The sequence below is a fragment of the Suncus etruscus genome, chromosome 8 (genome assembly GCF_024139225.1).
Source record: "Suncus etruscus isolate mSunEtr1 chromosome 8, mSunEtr1.pri.cur, whole genome shotgun sequence".
Lineage (NCBI taxonomy): Eukaryota > Metazoa > Chordata > Mammalia > Eulipotyphla > Soricidae > Suncus > Suncus etruscus.
The window spans coordinates 85,847,253-85,868,686 of record NC_064855.1 but is presented as its reverse complement, the minus strand read 5'-3'; the positions used below and the strand labels follow the sequence as shown (position 1 = coordinate 85,868,686).

Here is a 21,434-nt window from a genome sequence, read left to right as displayed (position 1 = left end):
GGACATATTTGTCTTGCATGAAACTGACCCTAGGTTGATACCAACATTCCATATGGTTCCCTGAGCCCACTAGGAATGATTCCTGAGCACAAAGCCAGGAAATAACCTCTGAACACCATTGGATGTCACCTAAAAAAATCACGGAACTAAAACCAGGCCCTTGGGGAATAATGTGTGTGTTTGGCCAATGGGAATAAATAAAACTGCTGGCAAGGAGAGTTGATTCTTTCTCTTTAATTTTCTCAAAGAGAAAACTCTACTGCAATCAGGGAATGGGGTGTCAAATCCATCAGGCTACTTCTTGCTGATTTTGTTGCATTACACAGAGCAAGCAGTCAAGGTGTCTTCAGAAGAGGGATGACTGGAGGTCTGCAATATCATGCTTAAATCACCTGCATCTGTGGTTCCACATTCATCACTACCCTTAGTGTGATGGTCTCAAGCCTAGAGGAAGCAAGCCTGACAAAAAGGTTATGAGGCCAGGCAGGTCATACCAATCATGATCTGTTGAAATCTCCTAAGGAACTGAGAAAGGCAGGCCTCTAGTGGAGTTTATTATTATTCAAAAAGAAACGATCTTTCTTCAAAGCAAAATATATCTTATGATTTCCTGAAGTGACTTCTTACCTAGGGAGGAGAGAAATGTTTGAGGACAGTGGCTCTTTTAAATTTTTTTCTTAAAAAGCATGGTACTGAACTACTGCCATTAACACAGAGAAAGGATTATGATTTAGTGTCCAGAGATAATTATCTACCTGAACCTAGGATACTCATCAGACCTCACCTAGTCCATCCTTTTTGACATTTTGTAAAGGTAGAGACTATAAGATGTTATTCTTATTTTTCTAAGGGTGTTCTTTCTAGTATAGCATTTACATATTATCAAGACCCCAAGTAAAGTTCTTTTGAACAGAAAATAAGCTCATATATCAAATTCATTTTGTATTTTAAAGAAATGTGGCTGATTTTATGAAGGATTCTAGATGGAAAACTTATTGTCCCTCCAAGAAATGGATTTTATACCAAAATTGTTTCCCTGAAATAATTTTATCTCCATTTTTCCCATTAGCTTAAACAAACTATTTTCTTTAGTAATAGTGGTAAAAATTGGTTGTTCCTTTGCAGTGTTACAGTGAGAACTTGAATAGTATCTTTTAGAATTAGATTTAGTGAAATTAGGGCTAAGTAACTTTTCTGAAGCATTTAGACACATTTTAAAACATGGGCCTAAGTTTAGTCTTTTAGTTTGCCTAACCCTAGAGGATCATTCTTCTGGGAATTGGAAGATAGAAAGTACCTTTTCTGCCATTTTCTTATAGTACTGGATTTCTCTTTCAGAATTCTACATTTGTATATAAAGTTTAGTTCTCTTGGAATCAAGACTAGGTTTGATAATTAGTGACAAAATTGGCACAACATAAAGTTATCTCTATAAAATATGCATTTTCATATACTGAGAAGACCAGTTAACAATACAGTTTAAAAAAAACTGGTCAGTAATTTCCAATAATTTTACCTGATTTTCCATTCAAATAAACCATTTAAGTCAAAGGGAATATTCCTAGCTGCTTGATAAGTGCCCACCATTTATTTCAGTTAAAAGTTCTAAGTCAAGACTTTATTTCTAGTAGTAAAGACTTTAAAACGTATATCAAGGGACAGTGATATCGCTTTGATCTATCAAAATGTCTGAAATAACCCATTCCATTATTTGCTTGTTTCTAATTAGCTCCAGAAGTTTAAGTTATCAAATGTCACAGAGGTAAAATATTCCAAAATTATTAAGTTTTCCTTCAATCATTTGCATTTTAAGCAAGTTGAGTTGACTTAAAAATCATTAGTAGGGAGGAGGAAGATTTGGGACATTGGTGATGGGAATGTTGCACTGGTGAAGGTGGGTGTTCTTTAAATGACTAAAATCTAACTACAACTATATTTGTAATCAAGGTGTTTAAATATACATTTAAAAAAGAAAATCATTAATGCATATAAATTGGTCAAAAATTCTTGAAACAATAGTTTTCTTGCTTAGGTAATAAACACAAAATCAGATTATTAACCACTAATATGGTAAAAGCTTGGGGTACAAATTTATTACTCTAGCAACTTATATTTTAAACTAAATCATACTCTTTGTACTTTATTTTTAACAGTTTTATTTAGCTCAGATATGTCAGATATTCTACTAGTTTAATGCAGAAACATACACACAGAGAGAAACACAAATACAAACATTTAAACATAAAAAGATGACTTTGGTTTTTACTAAATTTTTTGTTTCCATCATAATGAAACTGGATTTTGATCTATTACTATATATTACACATTTGAAAAACCTTTTTGATTTAATTCTGATAATTTTATAGCAAATATTGGTAAGCCATACTAATTTATCTTTGAAATTGACTAGAATCTGAAAAATAAAATCCTGAACTTTCTCATAGAACTCTTTCCTCAGATCTTCTAGGCAGTATGAACTCTGATGCTCAAGATAATTTCAGGTGTTAGTAATCATTTTTAGCTGTTTCTCTTAAGAAATGTTGAGCATTTCAGTTTCTCTGTAGGCTCTATATACAGTTTAGAAAGCTTCCAGCTTACAAATAGTTCCAGCGGAGTTTTAAAAACACACAAACTTAAATTGTGGGATTTCATATCACTGAGATTTAAAGTTCTACTGCATCATATTCAGGTCTAAGAATTTCTACTTTTTCTACTTTTAATCTGGCTCTAACATTCCAGTGTTTCATACAGACAGATACACAAATGGACTACCAATAGAGGGTGTTCACCACACACAATCACAAGCACAAACAACTGAACTATCAATGTACTGTTTCTCTGACTTTCTAAGAATTGGAGAAGGGAAACTGAGGTTAGTTAAAAAAAAACAAAAAAAAAAAAAAAACAGGATGCCTCCAAGGCTCCAAGGCAAACAGAATCCTGATGACAATTGAGATTGATCAGTCTTTCTTGACCCCCAAACTCTGCTCCCAGTGGTTTTCTTAGGGAAGCAGATAAAGAGCTCTTAAGGTGCCTAGTCAGCAAGTTAATCATGGTTAAGTCATTTTAAATCTAATACTGTGGGACATTACCATTTTCAGCTTTCTTTATATTCCCAACCTCTAGTCACAGAGCATTTAGAATTTCCAACCATTGACACATATTATGGTGACAGAATTTGGGATAGTAGAGGCAGCACCTGTGGCTGCTGAGGTGACAGTGTGGGTTACTACAGTGAGCAACAAAGGAATATAAATTCTTATAAAAATTTTTAATCTTCAGATTTTTGTTTACCATGACAGGAGTGATATATTTTCTCTATATTTTTTATAAAATAAAATCCACATAATGATATTATGCGATAACATAAAAGCATAAGCATAAGACCTCTCATTTCAGCAGATATTTTTCAGCCTCATGGTTGACATCTCAAGAATTTTATGTTTCTTTCTCCAAAGAACAGTATTATAAGCCAGGGGAACCTTGTGGACAAGTCACAGGTAACTCTGAAATCCCAACACTGGGGCCTTAGGATCAAATTATTCACTCACATAAACACTCATACAATCATCCGGAGTTCAAATCATTCCAATTTTAAATTCATGAACTAGTATAGACCAGTAACATTTCTAGTAGACTTATCACCAGCTTAGTATTGCCTTTGGATCAGCATCAGAGGTTCTCATCACTGCTAGGCATAATTCTTTGTCCCTTTCCTTTCCTCAGTATCTAAAATGTCATCATAAGGAGCCCAAAGAATGTAGTCAGACATAATCTAACCATTTTGCAATTGGTCTTGGACTATTTTTGCTCCCAATTTTCTTTAAAAAATTGAATAAATATTATAACCTAAGCTTTACATTATGCCCCATGTTTCCCATTTATCTCTTTCTGTAGGGATCCCAGCTCACTTTCTCTTTCCTTTTACATGCTCCTGTATGGGTGCCAGTTAGTACTGGCCAGCAGTTCAGGGTACCTGGTCCTTTGAAAGAATAAGATTGAGATGGCTACTGACTGATGGCTGTTAAAATTTTATTGGAGGATTGAACCTGGTTTTAATGGCAGCAAATTCAAATGTCTTGTCATTAAATCTTAAATGGTGAAGAGGGTCATAAAATAATGGGAACAAATCTATGGTTATCTGCTTGCTATAAGGAGACAACAGCTATATACAATATTGCATGTGATAAAACGTAATTGTTAAGATTGTTTGGAAAACAGTAGGGTTCATGCATGAACTCTAACATCCTTCCATTTCTAACATTGCTATGCTGAGTATTTCTGTTAAATTAAGTTTATGTATTAGGATGCTCAGTTTTGAACTTCTGATTGCTTTCTCTTACTTTCACTATTTTTTTTCTTATTTTGAAAAAAATGTTTTAAAAGTTCCTTTCAAGACTTCATTGGGTACTTCAAAGAGTTTGTGTAAATTTGGCTCATTCCAGTTCTTCCCAGGCTGTTGTCTTCATTCTTTGATGCAGTGAATGTTTTTTCTCTTCATTATGTTTGATAATATGTGACATTAGTCATGAGTTTGAAGTGTATTTGGTGGAAGTGCATGCTTATTATTTGTAGATTCTGACTAGACACACTCATCTCTGTTACCAAAACATTTTTCTCATAGTAAACTATTAAATTGTAATCCTATGAATTAACAATTAATTACCTCCAATTATTTTCTATTGTTGACTTCTAACTGTGGCTTTAAATTTAAAACTCTCTAGAGAAACAAGGGAATTTAATACTAGAGGAAATCATACAAGTTTGCTTTGTTTACAAAACATCTTATCTCCTATATTGCTTGCATTGGATCTACATATCCTGCTGCCCTCCAATTCAAGCTTACCTGAGAGTGCCTATGGTCTACACTCAAAGAATTATTCAGTGAGATGTATTTACTATGCATTTTTTACTTAGTTATAGTGACAATAGTAATAGCAAAGTAATCAATAGTAATAACAAAGAGATTATTCTTTAGAATAACAGAATCAAATATTATATTGCTTTGGAAAAGTAAGTATTCAAATTTTCAACATTCTATTCTCAGAGGAAATTGATGAAGGGACCAAAGGTACCCCTTTTATTATCAATACAGAATTTTTCTTTTTTAAATTATCTTTATTTAAACACCGTGATTACAAATATGATTGTAGTTGTATGATTACAGTCATGTAAAGAACACCCCCCTTCACAGTGCAACATTCCCACCACCTATTTCCCATAATAGATTTTTAAGCAGCTATCTTGCATTTCTGGAGACACAAATTAAAGGGAAAAAACTACAAATACTCAACATACAATCTATATTACAGCTAAATATTGACTCAAATTTTTATCCAAGTATAAATTTTATGATTATATTATTTAAAATGTATAAAGAGTCAAACTATATTCAACCAAAATATTTCACTTTATCAAAGAGTATTTGTAAATCTGACAATTATCACACAGTGATTTAATGTCATTTAATGTAATTTTGTAAGTAATCACTATGTGGTATTGAATAAACTTTCTATTGCTAGAATGCATTGACAACTGAAATCACTAAACATAAGAAGAAACAAGTCTATGTCAAGATTTTTGATATAGCTACTTATGCATATGCAGAGAAATTGATAAATGCTACCTAGATGTCTAGATTACTAACTTTAAGTGTCACAAGAAACTCCATAATATAAGGTAATATATGTGTCTAATTGATGAAAGTATGAACTTAGCTTGTTGGGTTTTTTTGACCATATCATATTAAATGGTACCAGGTGCTTAATTTGAAACAAATGGTTTAAGTATTATATTATAAAGCCTTTTTAATTGATATTCTATAAGATTTATGTTTATAAGCACAATTATTTTTGAGTTATAAAAGATATATTGCTTAGCTGATTTTTGAACTCAAAAAGGACTGGTTAACAGACATAACTTATTTAATATGCATTTTTCTGGGTTATAGCAATAATTATAATAGCAACTCCTGTCCAGAACAGCTCAATTGATTGGTGGCCCTAGGGCTTGAGGGTACAGAGTCCTAGCTTGCTGGAGTTTTGTCCTTGGGAGTCAGGAAATGGCTTTGGGGGGGGCAGGATGGAGCAAGGTTTCTTGGACCTCACCCAGAATATTGACGACGACACTCTCCTGTACATACAACACTTCCCCCACTCATTACACTCTCAGTTTAGACCCAGATTCCAGGCCTGTACCTGGACTTCATTCTGGGCCTCATGACCCTGGAACTCATCTGCTACTCTTTGATGTGTCTGCTCATTTACACAATAAAAATTCAAAAAATTAATAAAGCCAGACCCTAGCCTGAAATACTTAAAGAAGAGAAATGCTGTGCTTATCCCAGCAATCCCACTGCAGAGACTGGATTAAGGTCTGTTTCAAGTCTTGAGGAAATTGTTGAGAATTATGGAGACATCATACTGTATTTGAAGTTTCATAATGCAAATGCCCGACCGCCGCAACACTGCTCTGGCCCCTCAAGTTATTATTCTTTCAGTTTGTTTGGCTCTCTAATCAGCACCCAGTGTTTATGGGATGACCTTTGCTGCAGTGACAGAGTTATGCGTAATTAGATTTCCGTGTGTTGATGGTATAATAACCATTTTTCTTATATGGAATGTTTCAAAAAGAGAATGAAACCAGAAACCAGAATAAAATAAACCAATTGAGATGTTAAGCATTGTCCTCATAGGACAGTGGATACAAGAGTTGCTGAGAAGCACTGGTTTGGAGCTTCTCTTCTGAAGAGTGGAGAGCATGTGAGATTACCAGGTGTTGTGCTTAGTGCCTTGAAGACTCCTGGCAGCACAACGACTGAGGGTCAAAGGGTCTGCAGACTTTGGGGCAAATGGGGAACAGCCACAAGAACTCACCAGCACTATGTGGAGCAGGACTTGGGGAACAGATTGGAACCTCATAACCCCAAAGCATTACCAGAAACAACCCTAGAGCGCTTTGCCAAGAGTAGGCCATGAGGACTGCCAAGAATGGCTAAAAACAAAAACAAAAACAAAAACAATACAACAGTATACTTCAAGGGCAGAGAAAACCTGTATCTCTTAGGCTAAGGGTTTTTTTTTTTTTCTAATATACCCAATATTTTCTGTGCCTATGTAAGGGAAAAATAAAAAAGAGAGAAGCAAAAATCAAACTTTTTTTTTTATAGTTGTGTTATTGTGTTATTATTGTTGTTTATTGCCGTTTTATTTTCTTTTGTGCTTTTTTTTTTAGGACCGTGGTTTTTGTATGGTTACTTGTCTATATTGCTCTGGCGCTTTTTGAGTTTTTTGTTTGATTTTTTTCTGATCTTTTATCTTATTTATCTATTTATTTTTTGGTATTGTTGTTATGTTTTTCTTTCTTCTCCCTCCCTGCTCTTAAAACTGATAGAGATAGCCTCTAGAAGGACTCCTCTCATTTTTTGCTTGTTTGATTTTTGCCTCATTTTATTTATTATTATTATTATTATTTTCTTTCTCTTTCCTTCAAACAGAACCACACAAATTGAAACAGCTTGTATCGCCCCACTAATGGAGGGGGAAATAATGAAGGGTAACAATACCATACAGTCATATGAAATTAAGTAGAAATAAAAAAAGATTCAAACTTAGGCACCAAATGCAAAGCCAACGACAACACAATCGATACCCAATTTACAACATACTAGGCACAGAGACAACCACCTATACTAGCAGCCTGGGGATTAAAGAGGGGGATATAGGATGTATTCTGAGAACAAGGGTGGAGGGAGGACAATATTGGTGGTGGGAACGCCCCTGATTCAATATCATTATGTACCTAAAATATTACGGTGAAAGATTTATAATCCACTTTCATAAAAAATTAATTAAAAAATAAGGCAGCAATCATATAAGAAAAACAAAAAAGACCCAAACCTGGTAAGGGCTCTACCCAATAATGTGGGTGCTGATCCCTGCCATGTTTTGGACTCAGGAGAGCCATTATAAAAGATTGCTGCCCTGCTCTCTGTTTGCTTTTCTTCCCAAAACAGCCAAGAAGATAGCATTGAACACAATATCCAGGGCGCAAACACGGAGAGCCTCATAAAAGACAGCTGCCTTGTTCCCTACCTGCTTTTCTGGCCAAGACAACCAAGAAGACGCCATTGAACATAATCTCCTGGGCGCAAACCCTGTAAGGGCCCTACCCAATAGGGTGGAGCCAGAGGAGCTTAGCTCCGTGACTGCTGGCATCTTCTAACCCAGGAACCCCAGTACAGCACATAGTAAAAAGCACTGTACAAGTGTTGCAATGTGGAAACAATGCATGACAAAACCACGCATAGAAAATGAAGATTACCAAAAGAGCCTCTCAGATAAGGAGTTTAAAGTATTAATATGGAGGATGCTCAAAGAACTCAAAGCAAGTATAGATCGAGCTGAACAGACCACAGAAAACTCAGACCAGAGAAAACAAAACTCAGAAAACTCCAAACTCAAACAACAGATCTGAAAAACTAAGTAAATGAAATGAAAACTTCAATTGAAAGCCTTTCCAAGGGAGTAACAGCAGCTGAGGACGGGGTCAGTTAGCTAGAGATGAGATGCAGAACAACTCTATACAGCAGAAGAAATTAGAGAAGAACTTAAAAGCAAATGATCAGACAATGAATAAACTACTCAATAAATGTGAATAGGTGAAATATAGAAGTCTTTGATAAACTCAACAGAAAGAACACATGAATCATTGGAGTCCCAGAGACTCAGGAAAAGAATATTAAGAAGAGTTGGAGGAAGTCTGAGAAGAGGAAGAAGGGGAAGAAGAATAAAAATTAAAACATAAGAAGAGGAAGAAAAAGAGGAGGAAGAAGAGGAAGAAGAAAAGGTGGAAGAAGAAGGGGAGAAGAATAAAATAGGAGGAGGAAGAAGAAAAGGAGAAGAGGAAGAGGAAGAAGAGGAGAAAAAGAAGGAAAAGTAGAGAAGAGAAAACAAGACAAGAAAAGAGGAAGAAAGGGATGTGAAGAGAAAATAAAATGAAGAAATAAAAAAAGAAAAAAGAGGAAGTGTTAGAAGAGGAGAGGAAGAAGAATAAGAGAAAGAAGAAAAAAGAACAAAAGAAAATGGACTGACAATTTATTTTTAATTTATTTTCTTATATAGTGTCTATTTAAGCTCTGTGATTATAAACATGTCTAGTTGGATTTCAGTTAAAAAATAAAATTAACATTAAATATAAAAAGAAAAAATGAACAGCATAATTCTATTTCATACATATAGCAAGATGAATATTCCATTTGGAATCATAAAATAACATTATTTTCTGTTTGTTTCTGTGTGAAACTTTTTCTCAGAATATTTTAGTCACAACCTTGATCTCCCATCTAAGTAAATTAACTAACACTTAAAACCATGATAACGGGGCCGGAGAGATAGCACAGCAGTGTTTGCCTTGCAAGCAGCCCATCCAGGACCTAAGGTGATTGGTTCGAATCCCGGTATCCCATATGGTCCCCTGTGCCTGCCAGGAGCTATTTCTGAGCAGATAGCCAGGAGTAACCCCTAAACACAGCTGGATGTGGCCCAAAAACCAAAAACTAAAACCGTGATACCAGACAACATTGGCATTAGCCATTCTCTCAATAGAGAATTTTGTTCAAAAATTTTAATTTTTGATAAGGCCTCCCAATTCTTACACAGGCTGTCTTCTTTACACTGACTGTATAGAAAGAGGAGGTACAGTAAATGTATCCTATATACACCTCAACACAGGCCCTTTGCCTGCTCTGTATTGTGAATTGGAGGACAAAAAAGATTTTAATTCAATAAAACTATATCAATTCAGAATTCCTCTTACTACTATGTATTTTCTTAGTTAATATACTATTTATAGTAAAATTAAATTTTTTTCTTTATTTAAACACCGTGATTACAAATATGATTATAGTTGTATGATTACAGTTATGTAATGAACACTCCCCTTCACCAGTGCAACATTCCCACCACCAATTTCCCAGATCTCCCACCTCCCCACGCCCCCACACCTGTACTCAAGATAGGCTTTCTACTTCCCTCATTCATTCACATTGTTATGGTAGTTTTCAGTGTAGTTATTTCTCTAACTGCACTCATCACTCTATGTGGTGAGCTTCATGTCATGAGCTGCACCTACCAGCCCTCATCTCTCTTGTCTCTGAGATACTGTTAAAAGTGTCTTTTATTTTTCTTAAAACCCATAGGTGAGTGAAACCATTCTGCATTTTTTTCTCTCCCTCTGACTTACTTCACTCAGCATAATAGATTCCATGTACATCCATGTATAGGAACATTTCATGACTTCATCTCTCCTGACGGCTGCATAGTATTCCATTGTGTATATGTACCACAGTTTCTTTAGCCACTCATCTGTTGAAGGGCATCTTGGTTGTCCCTTCCTCACACCTATATTCATTGCAGCGCTATTTACAATAGCCAAACTCTGGAAATAAAATTAAATTTCAATGTGACTATTATTCCTCATCTGCCTTTATAATATATAGAACTGGATAATTATTTTATTAATATTTTTTAAAATGCTTTATATAATTATAACACATTTTATTGTATGGCACTTACAGTAATAAGAAAAACAAAATGCATAGTACACAATGAGACCACTTTGAGTTGGGTCTTTTTTTTTCTTTGATTATTTGTATAATTATATATTGCTACAGTTACTAAAATTTATTAATTTATTATCTAGTATCATATGTGGTAATGAGTGTTAAAACTTGGTTGACTACATCCTAAGCAAGAACATTAACTTTCATATTTTATTTCTGGCCCTAACAAAATACTTACATAATTTTCATTTGACATAATTTTCTCAGGAGTTTAAATAAATATAATTGACAACAAATAAATATATCACAAATATCTGGTTTTTAAATAGTTTTCAGTTATTTTTCTTTTAAAGTGGTCAAAATATTAATGAAAAATTGATTATTATTTATAAAGGATAAAAATTAAATCATCTTTAGAACTGGAAAGTGTAAATCAGAACTTATTAGAAGTTATTTTATATATTTTTGTTCAAGTTTTACATACATTATGAGAAGTATATTGATCATCATAAACCACATTATGAATTATACGTAAGATACAAATAAGTTTTTCACAGATGTCTCCCTATCTCTTTAATCTATGGATATATGTCAGTGGTAAATTTTGCAGAAAATACAGTTAATAGGTGAATTCTATTTAGCTAAGCAATTTTATATGTCTCATATTATAGAAGTATAATTTATGTGAAGGTCATTGTAATTTTATTGTAAGAATCATAATTTGTTTTAGTGCTGAATGACAAGAATCTCATATAATGTCTGAACTATGACAGCAATAATAGGAAAACATCTACACGGTCCATTTAAAAGATGCGGTTTTACAAAGTCCTTTTAATTACATAGAAGAACTTATTATAACATGTTTAATAAGGATCATGTTCAAATAAAGATCATAGGAGAGCTACAAAATTTCGAGACATTCATTCTTCATTAATTAATTAATCCATTCTTAATTCATGTTTTTAGAACTGTAAATTTGTACATATTGGCCATTTTTATTATCATTGACTTGAGAGCAAAAAGACAATTCATTTACAGGCAATGATAGACATTTTATATCAATCATTTAGTCTACAATATTACTAGAGAAATACTAAAGTCAGAAGTATAGTTAACTAAATAACTATCATTTGAACTTTGAAAAATAAGAATGATTGCAAACTACATATATCAGATACTAGTATAAAATTCTAAAGACAAATTTGTTCTAAGTAAGGCATGCTGTGACTTGTCTAGTTAAAGCATCAAAGTTCTGCAAGTCCTTGGATTGCTGAAAAGTCAATTGCAAATATACACATATAAAGACGATTACTTTGTATACCCACATAGAGTTAGAAGTTTAAAAGAAGTCACATTTATTATGCCAAGATACAAATATTGTTCCCATACAGTGGTTTGCTCATTCATCCATTCTATTTTAAGACATCTCAACTCTACAGTGAAGAGGCAAAGTAAACTTCTAGAGAATGACTCATAAAGTAAGAACTCCTGTGGTTTGAGAAAGGCTTCCAGTTGGCCTATGTAAGCCACACAGACAATTATCTGTGAATGGAAGCTGAAGAATCAATAGGAAGCTTTCAAAATTCAGTTGTGAAAAATACTCAGGCACATTTTTTTTTCAAGTCAATTGGGCATTAAACTTAATTGGTCCTAGTACATTATAAAATTCAGTAGTGGTGATTTAATATGCATAAACAGATATCATGATAAAGTTGCTTCAACAAAAAGTGGATAGTATGAGAATAATTGATTACCTAACAAAGCTATCTTTTCATTGCTCATAAATATATTGAAAACCTTAATATTATATATTTATTAAGGGGAACAGTCAAGCATTTTATTTATTTATACCCTGAAGAATTAACAACAAAGCTATAATGTTTTATTATTAAACAACTATGATATCATATATTAAGATATTGAGAAATATTGTAAATATTTAAAATATCTTGTGAAAATAAGTCTCCAGGGCAGCAAGAACATATAGGAAAATAAGTGCCACAGAGAAATAAATTGTATTTAGGAGGAGGCTAAAATTAATTAAAAGGAAAATTTAAATTTCATGGTAAATAACCAAAAGCTAAATTAAAAATTAAAGATCTAGAAAGAAGTTACAGAGTAAAACAATGAACAACTATTCTGCTACTTTTGTCATTGTTAGAAAGAGATAAAATTTTTCATTTTAAAAGACTTACTACCCTCAAAAATTTACTTTTTCTTGTAATTAACATAAACACATTTATATCAATGTATTTATTTAACCAAAAATACTTAATACCATCTTTATTGGTTATGAAATACAATGATTTTTCTACAGTAAAATATATTAATAAAATGATTCTGTAATTAATATTTTAATGAAGAAAGTTATCTATTACAAGTTAGGTTACCTAATACAAGTTAAGTTACCTAAAAGTTAGGTTACCGATTACACGCTTATGAATTCAGCTTCAAGATGCAAAATCTGATATCCATTAAAACATTTCAAATAATGAAGAATGGGATGATAGTTTAATTTTTAAATAAATAATTCAAGATAAACATATTTTAACATAATTTATCAATGTTTATATTTAATTTTATGAAATATTTTCTTTTCATCAGTATATTAATCAGCACACCAGATACCTTTTATTTGTTTGCAATGTTTTGGACCCATATTCAGTGCTTCTCAGGGATAATTGCTATCTCTCTTCTCAAAGATCACTCTTTGTGGAGTTCAGGGAACTATATGGTGTAGTAGGAATTAAAAAGCAGGAGCCTCATGAAAAATCAGCTCAATAAAACCTGCTTTACTCTCTAACTCACATAGTAGACAGTTTAAAAAATATGTACTAGTAAATTGTTTTGTATGTTATATGGTTAAAACTGCTGGCAAAGTAAAATGACAAGCCACTTTTGAAACATTTAACTTTTCTTTTTTTTGGGGGGAGGCACACCTGGTGACACTCAAGGATTACTCCTGGCTATGCGCTCAGAAATCGCCTTTAGCTTGGGGGACCATTTGGGAAGCCAGGGGATCGAACTGTCCTAGTTTAGCCACGTGCAAGACAAATGCCCTACCACTTGCACCACAGCTCCAGCCCCTTGAAACCATTTAGGACCTTTCATTACAAAGCAGACATAAAAAATATCCTTTACTTTCATATGAAAATATCTTCATAAAATTTATAAACGGTTCTCCATATAAATCCTAAATATTTTTCCACAAGCAAACTGTGGATTCATTGCCAATAATAACTTTTTAAAATATTTTCTTCAAATTGGAATTAAAATGATGCTTTTTATAATCTTATGACCATGAACTGTCATATCTACAAAATATATTATTTGAAAAAATAGAAATTAAATCATAAAGATGCATGGATGACCTATATGATAAATACTACATAAAGCTAGTATGTTTAAATAATGTGTATTTTGATATTCTAAGATTACTTTTAATTCCATGACATTTTTTAAAATGGCTTAACTAAAAAAATGAGAAAAAATATCAGTGATGCAAAATAAATGTCCATAAATAATGTTGCTTTAAATTAATGACTAAAGCAAAAATAAAGGTAAGAGATAGATATTCACAATGTAAATTTAGAAGTTATTTCTGTAATTGAAAGGACATATAAATCTCCAGTATACATGTGGAATTCGTCATAATTCCAAAATTATAGTGGATCAAAAAGAAAACTAGAGTGGTAAAACTTGACAAACACTACTTCATTCATGCAGTCAAGGTCAAAATTAGTGGTGACAAGTCCATTAATAATATGTTTCCAAAATAGATATGATGGAAAGTACACTTTATCTCTTGTGATTTCATCCCTCCACTACATTCTTCTAGTGTAGTCTAATCAAGAAAAACAGTAAAGGTTATTAGGACATTCCATTCCTTATAGTTCTCAAAGTCATCCAAACAGTCTAAGAACCAAGAGGATCCCAAAGAAACTTAATTATATATAGGTTATCTTGCGTGTACTATATCCGGTAAGAGAAAAAATTTAGCTGCAAATTTTTTCTTTTCTTTTTCTTTATTTTGTTTTTGTTTTTGGGTCACACCTGGCAGCTCTCAGGGGTTACTCCTGGCTCTATGCTCAGAAAATGACCCTGGAAGGCACAGGGGACCATATGGGGTGCCGGGATTTGAACCACCATCCTTCTGCATGAAAGGTAAACGCCTTACCTCCATGCTATCTCTCTGGCCCCTGCAAACTTTAACAATTAAAATAAACTGTAGATTTCAGCTACTAGTTAAGCATGAACACTGATTTTTTTTTTAAGTTTTGGGGTCACATCTTGTTGCTATCAAGTCTTACTTCTGACTCTGTGCTTAGGGATAATTCCTGACAGGGCCATCTATAGTGATTTTAGGTAATGGCAGAAAAGTTCTCATATATCTGGCCTGAGAGCAGAGAAGAAGCCAAAGGAAAAAAGTGTCACTGGCTTTAGCCTTGAAGGACAGTCTTTGTGTCAGTAAATCTCAGGCAAAGACAGTGAAAAGGATAGGAAAACAGAGAAGCAAGCTTGCCAGATAAGTGATATCTTACACTGAGAAGGCCACTTGAGGACAGGATAAGTGACTATGGCCACTGAAAAAAGAAGATGAAAAAGGGACAGTTTAGGTTAAAGAATGTGTTATGGTATACACAGGTCAGAGAGAGGGAGCCTGAGCTTCAGGGAGGTAACTTGAACTATTAACATTGTACAATAAAGATGAATATCATTAGTATCAGGAGTTTTGTATGCTGATTTTGCTTACCAAATTCAAAACAACTTACATAGAAGTCACACTAATTTCATTATTAGAATGATTTTTCAACAAAAACATAAATATATACTTCTCTACTTTTTAAGCATGTTATTTCCCTTCTTTGTTTTTTTTTTTCTCCAGTAAATGGTTTATCTTTAGAGCCAGAGTGATAGCACAGAGGTTGAGTCTTTCGCCTTGTACCTAGCCAACACTTGTCAATTCCCTGGCGCTGAAAATTGTCCTCTGAGCACTACCAGGTTTAATTCCTGAGCAAAGAGTCAGAATAAGACCAGGGGTATTGTCCTCTCATATAGTTCTTTTATCAATGGTCTAACTATCCATTATTCAATACAAATTTTATAGATATTAACAATCACAGAGATTTTCCAACTGCATCATTGTGCCTTCAAACAAACCATTTCTACAATAGTTAAATACCTCAAAAAGTAAACACCATTCCTCAATGCTTTTCTTATTTATTTTAGATACAGTTAATATCTCTTAATATACTTTAGAAACTTGTCACAATTTGATCCACATACCTTATTAAATGAATTTCTAGACAACTATCTGCCAATTTTTTTTCACAACTGAATTTTTTCTAATATGATGTATGTGATACTAAAGTATTTTGTTGTATTAGAAGGATTTACATATTGTGCTATATTAAAGAAGACAAAATTATATTGTTGGTGCAGAATAAAGTTTTCTCAGACTTTGAATATTATAATTATAGATGCTTTCTGCAAATACATAATTAAAGATACATATAAACCTACTATGAATATGTTTGTGTATGTACTGCTATGTTTAATTACTTAGCATATAATATTAATTTTCAGAATTAATTAATTGTGTCAAAATAAATATAGACTCAAAAGAGGCATTCATGTAATTTAATTATGTCTCTCTTTAAATATTGGACATAGTTCCAGTTCATAAACATTTTATGTTTGGGTTTTCTTTTGCATTTATCTAAAATTGAGTGATGTTATATAATATGTTTATCTGATATTTACATTTTGGGGAATAACTTTTTCATTACATATCTTAGTTTTTCTAAAAATCTTTATACTCAGATATCAGCACTTAGTTTAGATACTTTAAAAGCTTTATTCAAGGTAGCTAGCTTAAAATGTATTTTTAAAGAATGATCTCATTAGTACGGATATCTGATTAGCTACAGCAGAAGGATTAAGGACATTACAATCTGATATGCATATTGAAATTTTGAAATTGGTAAAATTTTAAATAACCCAGCAATAAAGTAAAAACATGTACCATTTTTACTTTTACATATTTGAATCAATACTTTCATATTGTACAATAATGATGTTATTGCATCTGATTTGTAAAGATTAGTTTTTCAAGTTGAAATATTAACAATAAAATTTTGTTTTTTAAAGGAAAAATATTTCTGAAAGTGATAGTTTTAAAATAGTTTTGTCTGAAAATTAAGTGGACAATGTAAATTATTTTGCTAATGCATATGAATATGAGTACTTATTATGTGACTGTGAAGAAACTATATAATAAAAACGTTATTTAGACGTATTATGGTGTTTTTCTTTTGTTTTGATAGCATTAAAAATTAGAATTACATGGAGCTGGAGCTGTGGCCTGAAGCGGTAAGGCATCTGCCTTGTTGGCGCTAGCCTAAGACGGACAACGGTTTGATTCTCTGGCGTCCCATATGGTCCTCCAAACCAGGAATGATTTCTGAGTGCATAGCCAGGAGTAACCCCTCAGCGCCACTGGGTGTGGCCCCCCCCAAAAAAACAAAAGAAATAAAAAAGAAAAAAGAAAATTAGAATTACAAATAGTATTTTAACAGTTAGAACAGATTATAATCTATTTTAATATGGCATGTAGGTGTGTGCAATCAAAAAAAATTTCCTCTGTTGGTACCAGATTAGTATATAATAGGTTGTTTTAGAATTGACAACATTTGGAATCTAGTATGTTATGCTTTATATCTGTAACTTAAAGTGATAATGAACATAACAATTTCATTTAAAGTAAATAATTTGTTTTATTAAGAATATTATAGTTTATTTCATGGAGTTGTAGAGATAGCTCAAAAGGCTGGAGAATATTCTCTGCATTCAGAAGGCCTAGATCCATTTCTGTATACTGCATGGTTTTTGAGAGTGGTAGGGGTGATCCTGTTGTACCCTCAAATCATAAAGTAATATAATACAATTCATTTTATCGATTTTTGACAATAATTTCAGACTCCTACTAAAATGATGCACCTTTATTACATTTTACTAGTTTCATATGTTATCCCTAAGCACTGTAGCCTGCATCAATTGGAATGAGTTTTTCAACTGTAAATGCACTTAATTGGTGCTGTTTATGATACTAAATTAAATCAGATGACATGCTATCTCAACTAATTGGAGTGGAAATGATTTAATAGGGACATTTTTAGAAAATTAGGTATGGTTCAAATTGGGCTGATGGTTCTAAGTAAAATTCAGATGTTGTTGATTTCTTTATTTCCAGGACTTTTGTCACCTATTATCTACTGACCACAAAGTTTTCACTACTCTGCAGGAAACATTTAAAATCATTTCTTAAACTAAACTTATTTCAGAAGTTTTGGTTACATTTGTTAGGATCTGCAAAGAAAGTGCTGCTTGTCTTTCCTCCTATTTATCACTTCTACAGCTCTCCTACCTGTGTGAGACAGACTAGCCATGTAGGAGTTCTAGTTCAAGCAAAATAATAAAGGAAACTCCATTTTTCATTCTCTCATTTATAATATATTCATAATTAAAATATTTTAAATCATCTCATTGTAGACTTTGTCTATTAATCATTATGCCATTTCATTATAGATGTTTTGTTGTATTTTGCTTTAATCATTAATGACATATTCAACATAAGAAAGATAATACATTTTTCTTAAGAAAATTATTTTATTATGTTATTTTTAAATAGGCAATAAAGGGAACTCAGGAGATAAAGTTTTTCTAGTGTTTTGGTGTATGATTAAAATTGATTAAATTTTGATGTGTGAAAGTTGCTATTTTTATCAATTTGTTAATAATGATATTTATAAGTAATATATTAGAAAAAAGTCTAAGAACATAGGAGATTTTTAGTTTCACATATTGATTGTATTTTATAGGTATGTACTGTATATATATGTGCACTATAATATTAAAATTATTTAGAAAGAAAATATTTTGTTAAACCATTGCATTATACCTAAAACTCAAATATGTGGCACAGAAAAAGTGGGGGATAATAGAATAATTCTCTGAATGACTAAATTAAATCACGACTCTTAAGTCCCTTTCCGTCTAACTATTTTTCATTCACTGTGCCAAATTTAGCCTCAAAAAATACTGGTAATCCACACCCACAATTTGCTGCCTCTATAACTTACTGTGATTTATCTTGGCTAAATTTCCCAGTATTACTTAAATATCTTTAAGCAGAATATTTAAAAAATACACACAAAACCCTGACACATCCAGAATGCTTTTATAATATTCTAAGAACCCCATTCTTTTAAGAGATTATTTTTACTAACATATTTGGTTTTTTGTTTTAGATTAATCTACATGTAAGATTGATATCACATTGGATATGACTCTTCTCACATAGATGAATCTCAGAGCAGTGTCTAAAGAACTCAGGATGTATTGTTTAAAGCAAAGATAGGCATTGAACAGCTGTTTAATTCTAATAATTTATACCGTTGACTTTTTCTTTTATTTTTATAAAATTGAATCATCTTGTGACTGATTAATTGAAATCTGCATTGTTCCCTATACTTACACATAAGCCTATAGAATGTTGAATATTAATGATTAAACCATTCAAAACTTTAACCACATATATGGTCTTAAAATTTTTTAAATGATAAATACTATGTGTTTGCGTGGATCTAAACAAAAATTCATATAAAACCAAAAATTTACCTTAGTTTTTTAAAATCATATTAAAACTAATTTTATCTATAAAGACAACATAAATTTAAATTCAAATTCATTGTATACTATGTTTTTTTTCCTGAATAGATTATACTATACACTTTTACATTATGATAAAATGCAGGTTAGTTTTGTGTGTCACAATTCCTGTGAAGTATTCCTTATTTCTGTTCAATATTATACCTCAAGGTTATGGTAAAGCAATTAGTATATAACTGAACACTCCAATCTTTCTAAAACAATTCAAACCAAATCATGGAATCATCTATAAAATGAAACCATTTTCCTGGTCTTTGTAGTGGTGGAACACCTTTGGAACATTATCTACTAAGTAGAAAAGAAATAAATCACTACTGATACTCTGATATCAGCATGTCTTTTCTTTGGATAATTTAAGTGAAGAGCATTATTCCTTGCCCTACATTCCCAACCTTCTGGAAAAGAATCCAAGGACAGCCTGAAGCATATCCTGACCCAACAGATCTTAAGGTAACAAAGAAACATCAGTTGTACTCAGAAGCATATGCACAGGCTTTTATGCATGACAGAGTATTTGTCACACCTACTGATTTTTTAAGGTTATATTGCAGAAATCTATCCTTTTTTTTCATGGATGCTAGATACAATATCAAGATATCAAGATGATCTTTCTATGTGCCCACCTTTATATCTCAAATAGCGGGTAAACTACTACCCCTAACCTGGTATATAATAAGCAGGACAGTCTTTGGTATGGATGGGCAGGAGTGGCAAGTGTTGCATGAACTAGATCTGCTGTACACAATGGTCTTCTTAATGGTATTCTTTTGCTTTTTTCTCAACTTATATAATTATACTTGGGGTGGAGCACCCTCCAAATCAGTGTTTATAGGACCTAGGATCTATTACAATCAATTATTTGTTAACTCAGTGGACATTTTAAGACTAAGGTCTAGGGCCCGGAGAGATAGCACAGCGGTGTTTGCCTTGCAAGCAGCCGATCCAGGACCTAAGGTGGTTGGTTTGAATCCCGGTGTCCCATATGGTCCCCCATGCCTGCCAGGAACTATTTGTGAGCAGACAGCCAGGAGTAACCCCTGAGCACTGCCGGGTGTGGCCCAAAAACAAACAAACAAAAAAAAGACTAAGGTCTGAAAATACACTGAAAATACAAACAAGTAGGGATACCTCAAGATGCTCAATGTTCTTTAGGGCTCAACTCAGTAATATTAGACCATGTAGAAGAAGGGTACCAAGTCAATTGAGGTATTTGTCATGTAATAGATTCTTTATTCTAAATTTAATTCTAAATATTATTCTAAATTTCAAAAATAATATAATCCAAGATCAAACATCATGTGGTCCTTTTCTTCTCAAAGATTCCCTGTCAACTCATGTATAAGATGAAGCAGGCGATGGAGAGATCCTACAGCAGATGCACATTTGCCTTGCACAAAGGAAAAGTAAGTTTGATACTCAGCATCATGTAGAAGGCCCAAAGCATCATTAGAAGGGATCCTTGAGAGCAGGGCCAGGAGTAAACACTAAATATGGCTGGGTGTGACCCCCAAACAAGAAAAATGACAACAAAAACAAAAAGACAAAGGAGACATGAGTGTAAAAGGGAACCTAAATCTTTTACTGGTTTGCTTTATAATCAGCATAAAATATTAGCTATTTATCTAATAAATTATCATATCAGAATAACTTCAATTAATGCTATTTAACATATTATTTAAAATAGTTCTAAGTATTTTGAAAACTTGAACATAGGTAATCATTTCAAATCAAGTAGTTTAAAACAGAACATTGTCAAAATCATAGTACATTTATAATAACTATATTGTTAATCATAGTTTTTAAGTTGTATCAAGGTATGAATAATAAACTGAAAACAATCTACTCAGTTTTGTACAAGGCTGTAGAATAGCCTGAATATGACTCAGTGAGACAGGTTAATCTTCACTGGTACTTATTTCTCCTTGAGTCCCTATCACTTCATTTGTCAGACTTGTCTCTATGTAAAAAATGACCCATTCATTTCAACAGACTGATACTAGTTCTTTCAGTGATGGTCATTTAAGAGTTTTTATGACTATACAGTTCTATAGTTCATCTTTCACTCATTACTTCATAGTATTTAATCTTCCAATGCATGAGCAACAGAAAAATATCAGCATTTATCCTTTTTCTTTTCCTTTTT

The 21,434-nt window shown here is 32.5% G+C and overlaps 1 non-coding gene across 1 annotated transcript; it reads left to right on the top strand.

The window, feature by feature from the left end:
• Window positions 1–9,638: 9,638 nt before the first annotated feature.
• LOC126016596 (small nucleolar RNA SNORA51) lies at window positions 9,639–9,770 on the top strand. The gene has a single exon (XR_007498387.1). It is a non-coding gene; the product is annotated as a small nucleolar RNA SNORA51 (small nucleolar RNA).
• Window positions 9,771–21,434: the final 11,664 nt, after the last annotated feature.